Source organism: Ictidomys tridecemlineatus, chromosome 1 (genome assembly GCF_052094955.1).
Source record: "Ictidomys tridecemlineatus isolate mIctTri1 chromosome 1, mIctTri1.hap1, whole genome shotgun sequence".
NCBI lineage: Eukaryota > Metazoa > Chordata > Mammalia > Rodentia > Sciuridae > Ictidomys > Ictidomys tridecemlineatus.
This window is the reverse complement of record NC_135477.1, coordinates 193,964,529-193,972,469: the sequence shown is the minus strand read 5'-3', so window position 1 is coordinate 193,972,469 and position 7,941 is coordinate 193,964,529.

Sequence of the window (7,941 nt, the reverse complement as noted above, 5' to 3'; positions counted from 1 at the left end):
TCAATAGATTTTGTGGAGTCTCATCAATAGATCAGATCAAGCAGAATAGAGATCTCAGAACTTAGAGACAGTGGGGTGGGGGTTGTGTGTAGGGAAACTGCAACAGTCAATAATAAAGCAAAAGACCTAAAAACCTATGGAGAAAACATACAAGAGCTCTGGGATAACATTAAAAGACTAAATTTAAATTCATAGATCTTGAGATACAGGAGAAGATATAGATCGATGGCATAAAAAACATTCACAGAAATAATTGCAGAGAATTTCTCTAATCTTGTAAAAGAGATAGATATGCAGATATTAGAGGTATTTAGAACTCCAAATAGGACCAGAAAATAACTTCTCCATGATATCTTATAGTTAAAATGCCAAAGTTTCAGAACAAAGAAAGAATTTTTTAAAATCTACAATAGAGAAGCTCCAGGTTATTTATAAAGGCAAATACATTAAAGGAGTAGATTTCTCAGCAGAAATACTGAAGGCCAGGAGGTCGTGTAATGGTGTTTTTGAAACACAACTGAGATTGAAAAACAATGACTAACAAACTAGATTATTATACCCAGCAATTTACTTTCCTTCAGAATCAAAAGGAGAAACAAAAATCTAAGATAAGCATAAACTGAAGAAATTCATAACCACAAACCCAGCAGTGCAGAAGATACTTAAAGGAACTCTCCAGAGAAGAGGAAGATAAAGACAACCAAAGAGAATATGGAAAAGAATAAATCTCATGAGATGAAAATTAGCGACAATTTAACATTAGAAATAAAGCCAAATGAGAAGAATATATACTTCTCTACAATAGTACTGAAAGTAAATGATCTCAATTCTCCAATTGAAAGGCATAGACTGGAAGATTGGATTTAAAAACAAGATCCAACTGTATGTTGCCTCCAAAAAACACAGATACCATCAAAGATATTCAGACTGAAGGTGAAAAGATTGAAAATGATATTCCATACAAATGTAATCCAAAAGCAAACAGGACTAGTACTCTCATACCAACAAGGCAGAATTCAAGCCAAAATTAGAAGACACAATGAAAGTCATTACATTGTGGTAAACAGAACAATTTAAAAAGAAGCTTTAACAATTATAAATATAATGCACCAAATTTTATAAAACAAATATCACTCAACATAAAAGAACAGATAGGCTCAATACAATAATAGTGGGGAACTTCAATATGCATAAAAACTTTAATATGCCACTCTCACCAAAAATAATAGATCATCCATGTAGAAAATACAAAACAGATTTAATCTATATTATAGATCAAACGAATTTAACAGACATGTATAGAATATTTAATCCAGTAGCAGATGAGTAAACTTTTCTTTTTTAGATGCTCATAACACTTTCTCCAAAATTAATCATATGATATTTAGGATATGAAGCAAGTATTGGCAAATATAAAAATAATGAAATTATCTCTACATCTTTTTAGATCATAATGGAATACTAGAAATGAATAGTAAGAAAAAATATAGAAATTATGCGAATGCATGAAGACTGAAATAATATGCTTTTGAATGATGAAGGGATCATTAAAGAGATCAAGAAGAAAATTTAGTAATTCTTAGAATAAAGTAGAAATAGAAATGCAACATGCTAAAACCCCTGGATACAGAAAAAGCAGTACTAAAAGTGAAATTAATACCTATGAGGGCTTACATTTTTAAAAATCAGAGAAATTTCAAATAAATAGCATAATGATACATTTTGAGGACTTAGAAAAACAAGAACAAACTGATCCCCAAAATAGTAGAAGGAAAGAAATTATAAAGATCAGAGTTGAAATTAATGAAATAGAGAAAGAAATAATACACATGGTCAATGAAACAAAGAATTGCTCCTTAAAAACATAAACAAGATTGACAGAGAACCAAACTAACTAAAAGAAAGAGAGAGAAAATCCAAATCAATAAAATTCACAAAAAATACAAGGATATTTCTATAGACATCGCTAAAATGCAGAGGATCATTACAAACTATTTTGAAAACATATTCTGATCAATTGGAAAATCTGGAAGAAATGTATACATTTTTAGATACATTTGCCTTACAAAATTGAACTAGTGGAAATAGAAAAGTTAAACAGAATAATAACAAGCAATGAGATTGAAGCAATAATAATAATAATAATAAAAGGGGCTGGGGTTGTGGCTCAGTGGTAGAGCACTTGCCTAGCATGCACGAGGCACTGGGTTTGATCCTCAACACCTCATAAATGTAAAATAAAGATATTGTATGCACATAAAACTTTAAAAATAAATATATTTTTAAAATAATAATAATAAAGCCTTCCAACAAAGAGAAATCCAGGCCCAGACAGAGTCACAGATAAATTTTATCATATTTATAAATAACTAACATCTATTCTCCTCAAATTCTTCAATAAAACAGAAAGTGAGGGAATGTTTCCAAACTCATTCTGTTAAGTCAACATCATCTTCATATCAAAACCCAGTGAAGACACAGGAAGGAAAGAAAATTATAGATCAATAACCTTTAGCAAGATAAATGTAAAAATCCTTAATGAAAAACTTGCAGAATGAATTCAACAACACATCAAAAAAGTCACCCAACTTGATCAAGTTGCTTTCATTCCAGGGTTGTAAGAATGACTCACCATATGCAAATCAATGATCATAATACACCATATAAATTAAACAAAGGACAAAGATCATATGATCATCTCAATGAAGGCAGAAAAAACATCATTTGATAAAATTCAAAACCATTTCATAAAAAACCCTGAAGAAAGTAGGATGAGAAGAAATTTATTTCAACATAATAAAAACTATGTATGACAAAGCCCAAACCAACATTATACAGAATGGGAAAGAACTAAAAGCACTCCTCTTAAATCAAAAGCAAGAAAAAAAGATGTCTACTTTCACCACTCCTATTCAATCTATTTTGAAATTTTAGTCAGGGCTATAAGGCAAGAAAAAGAAATAAAAGGAATAAAAACAGGAAAATAGAAATTAAATTATCCCTATTTGACATGCTCCTACATTTAGAAGATTCTAAAGATTCCATTAGAAGACTTCTAGAGCTGATAAAATTATCAGCAAAGTAGCAGGATACAAAATCAGTATACAAAAATCAACAGCTTTTCTATACACCAATAATGAATCTGCTAAGAAATCAGTTAAGTATTCCCATTCACAATAGCTTAAAGAATGAACTCTACAAATAAATCTAACCAAAAAGGTTAAAGACCTGCACAAGGAAAACTACAGAATGCTGAAAGAAAGAAAGAAAGAGAGAAAAAGAGAAAGAGAGAGGGGGGGGGAGGAAGGAAGGAAGAAAGGAAGGAAGGAAGGAAGGAAGGAAGGAAGGAAGGAAGGAAGGAAGGAAGGAGAAAAGGAAAGAAATCACAAGAAGGTGGGAAGAACTCCCAAGTTCATGGATAGTCAGAAGGAAGAATTAATATCATTAAAATGGCCATATTACCAACAGTAATTTACTGATATAATGCAATCCCTATCAAATCACTAACGATACTTTACACAGAACAGGGGGAAAAAAACAATCCTAAAGTTTATATGAAAGAACAAACAAGGGATCCTGAAAAAATAGCAATAATGCAGACATCATACTACCTAATTTCAAATTATACTATTATAATACTGAATCATAAATAATAAAAACACCATGGTACTACATAAAAACAGATATATGTAGGCCAATGGAATAGAAGACACAGGAACAAACCCATACAACTACAATAATTTTATTCTTGACAAAGGTGCCAAAAACATATACTGGAGAAAAGAGAGCATCTTTAACAAATGGTGCTGGTACAACTGGATGTCCATGTGTAAAAGAATGAAACTAGATCCTTATCTTTCGCTCTGTACAAAATTCAACTCAAAATATATCAAATGCCTACATATAAGACCATAAATTCTGTAACTTCTAGAAGAAAACATAAGGGAAACACTTCAATATCTAGGCATAGGCAACAACTTCCTAAATAGAACTCTTATACCTCAGGAAAGAATAATGAGAATCCATAAATAGAATGCATAAAATTTAAAAGGTTCTGCATAGCAAAAAACAAAAACAAACAAACAAACAAAAAACAGTTAACATCATGAACAGACAGCCTACATAATGGGAAAAAATCTTTGCCAAGTACCCTGCAAACAGAGGCTTAATATCAAGAACATGTAAAGAACTCAAAACACTCAACACCAAAAACAAATACCATGGTCAATAAATAGGCAACCAACTGAACTGACACTTCTCAAAAGAGAAAATACAAATAAATGGCCAACAATTATACTAAAAAAATTTCACCATCTTAGCCAACAGGGAAATGCAAATCAAAACTACAATGAGGTTCCATCGTACTCTAATCACAGTGGCAAACATTAAGATCACAAATAACAATGAATGCTGGCAAGGATGTGGAGAAAAAGAAACTATACACCATTGGCAGGAAGGTAAATTAGTAAAGCCACTGTGGAAATCAGTATGGAAGTTCTTCAAAAAACTAAAAATAGAACTACCATATGATCCAGCTATACTACTCCTTAGTATTTGCCTACCCAAAATTAAAGCCTGCATACTTTAGTGGTAGACACATACCCATGTTTATTGCAGCACAATTCACAATAGCCAATTTATTAAATCAGCTGAGATATCCATCAGCCAATGAATAAAGAAAATGTGGTATATATACACAATAAAGTCTTATTCAGTGAAAAAGAAAAGAGACCTACTTACTCCCAGGATATACTACCTGAGGACCTACTTACTCCCACCATATCCTACCTGAGGACCTACTTACTCCCACCATATCCTACCCAAGGATATTACCACTCAGTACATTCACCAAAGTGGATTAATTCACTAATTAGGTTAATGTTCTTATAATCTAATCATTTCACCTCTGAGCATTGTTGAAATTCTCACATATAAGCTTTTGGGGGACAGTTTATAAATAAACCATAATCATCATGAATATAGAAAGGAAACTATTATAGATGAGGAAAGTGAGGGCAGAGGAAGGAGAGGGTAAGGGTAGGTGATGTGGAGTGAATGTGATCAGACTATGTTATAAGTTTATATGAATATGCTATGATGAAGCCCACCATTCTGTGTAGGCAACATGCACCAATAAAAATTACTACGACCTTTGGTAGATAAGAAACTGAGGAAAAAATAAAGGAAGGAAAATTAAAATTAATTTGAACATTTTAGTCACAGTCCAAAATACATTCATTGGGAATACTGCCGAAAAAGTTGGAAGAGGTACCAAGAGGACCCCCATGTCCAGAGATGATCTGTAAATAGAAACCAGGAGCCAGGAATTATTGGCAAAATGCTTAACTGGCATGCTTCAAGTAGACCCATTCACATTAAAAAGCCATCTACACCTTGCTTTTCACTCCCTAGTTGGACTAGGCAACAACAGTGTTTGCCATCAACTAAGGCAATGACTCTGACAGCTGATTTTGGAGAAGAGCTATATATCTCTATACGGTCAGAAACATCCAGTAAGATTGATAAATAACAGATACTAAAGAAGAGACAGTAGAGAACCCCATGATGTATCATATCATAAGGGAGTTTAGCAAAGTTGCTGGTTAGAAAGACAGTGCATTAGAGTCAATATTCATTGGCAAAACCAATTAAAAAATTTAATAAGAAAAAAAACTAACCTGTTCAAAACAGAAACAACAATGTAATTAAAGATAAACATCATAAGTACAAGCAAGGTATATAAAGAGAAAAGAATAATTATATTGCCAGAAATAAAAGAGGACTTGAATACATGACAATTTTCTTCAAATTAATCTTAAAATCAATGCCATCTTAAAAGGATTTTATGTGAAAGTTGACACATTAATTCTAAATTCTGTAAGAATGTTAAATGAACTAGAGTTGTAAAACAAATTCTCAAAAATATAAGAGCAAATTATGTGTTTTATATCAGACAAACTATGTTAAAAGGCAGAAGGGTAAAACAGTGTTGCAATGCCAGATTAAACAAATAGATCAATGATATTTTTCAATCTAGAAATAGCCACAATTCTATATGAAAATCTAACTTATGCACAAGTTACCATTTCAAATCATTTGGAAAGAATGTACTTTAATACTTGACATTAAGATATTTAATTATCCTCTTGATAATTAAATACTGAAATAAATCCATTTATTTAAATGATTCTTAATCTCTAGGTTTAAATTCGGCTCATATTATTCTCCTGTGTTTAGAATCATATATACAAAAGATGTGCATTTGTGGTATTAAAAGCTGGAAATAAACATGACTGTCCAAAGGTTAATCGAAAGTCAACCCTGCTTAAGAAAAACAACCATAGTAGGGAAAACTGTGTAGCTGTTCTTTAAAAAATGATATGAATAGTATATTTATAGGTATGCAAGAATATTTTTAAGTGAAAACATGCAAATTTTGTTCACAGTATTATAAAATTAACTATACCAAAAAATGCGATTTTAAAGGAAATTGAAGAATAATGTGATACATACATTATATCACCTTTATTGAAAAACACATAAGTAACACAAATGTGTACATGTATGTATTTTCTAATCAGCAAATTATATAAACATTTAAAAAAACTCTTTAACAGTGGCTTAGTGTGAGGGAAATATTTTCTTCTGGAGAAGAGAAGAAGTTGGAGAAAGAGAAATAGGGACTTATACTTTATTCCATGTGGTACTTGCTTTCTATAGTATTCATATAGTACTTGAGTATGTTAAAAATAGAAATGTTATATAATAGGGTTGAATAAAGGCTTCCAACATTGTTATTACACATATTTGTATGGACATAGACCTACATAATAGAAAAATATATATATATTCATATGCTTTAGGATTCTTGGCAATGACTCTTTTGGTAGAAGGAGCCCATTAACTTATGTAGTTTAAATAAATTGACCTCTCCCTCAGTTAGACATGTGTGTTTTGCTGTGAAGCAATCCGAATATCCCCTCCACCTGATCAGATCAGTAGATCTATGGTTGAATTTCTATTTCAATCAGATAATTATTTTGTTGGGGCTCTGGAGAAAGATGCAAACCCTTTTCCTCTGGACTTGGTTGATTGAGAATGAGTAGCTCAGGAATGCCATACCACACATATTTTTCATAGGGAAGCCAGTAGAATAATGAAAGAAATACTTGGATGAAGGCAGCCCAGAGATGGAAAAAACCTGACTGAAGATATTGTTCAAGTCACTGGATCAAACCATGACTGAATTCCAAGTAGTTTAATTACCTATAATTATCAGGTAGGCTAATTTTAGTTGTTTGTTTGTTTGTTTTTTCCTCTTGTAAAAAAGAATATTATTTGTCAGATTTTGAGCAAAGAACTTCTGGACAATGAAAACAAAACATTAATTATATACTTATATTGCTTTTTTATGGATGTTTCTGCATTGATTTTGGTTTCTTAAAGTATTACATTAAAACTTTATCTTTGTTACTGAGGTTTTAGGAGTTCCCTCAAATTTGTAACTGAGGCAAATGCCTTGCTGTCTTCAACCTGCACCCAGCCTGTTCTCAGGTTCTTTAAGTTCTTAAGTTATCTTCATTTCAAAGCAGAATGGACACAGTAGTGACTCATCTGATCTTCATCAATCCCTTAGGGAATTGAGAACTTAGTCCCCACTGTTGTAATTAGAGAAGGCTGACAACTGGCACCTCAGCCCCTCTTCAGGCAGCTGTCTTCAGGTGGGGGCAAAGCCATGCCCTCTTCCTTGGCAGCCCACATAACAAATTGATGTGGAACAACTCCACTTGGCTACCCAAGCTCCACAGCTCCATATAGGGACCAGCTGAGGCTGCCCCATAGTTCAGCTTCTCTCTCTGTTCAATCCCCCTGCCTTTATGTCCCTACAGATGATGACTCCAAGAATATTTCCCCACAGATGACCTGCATGCATCTCTCTCT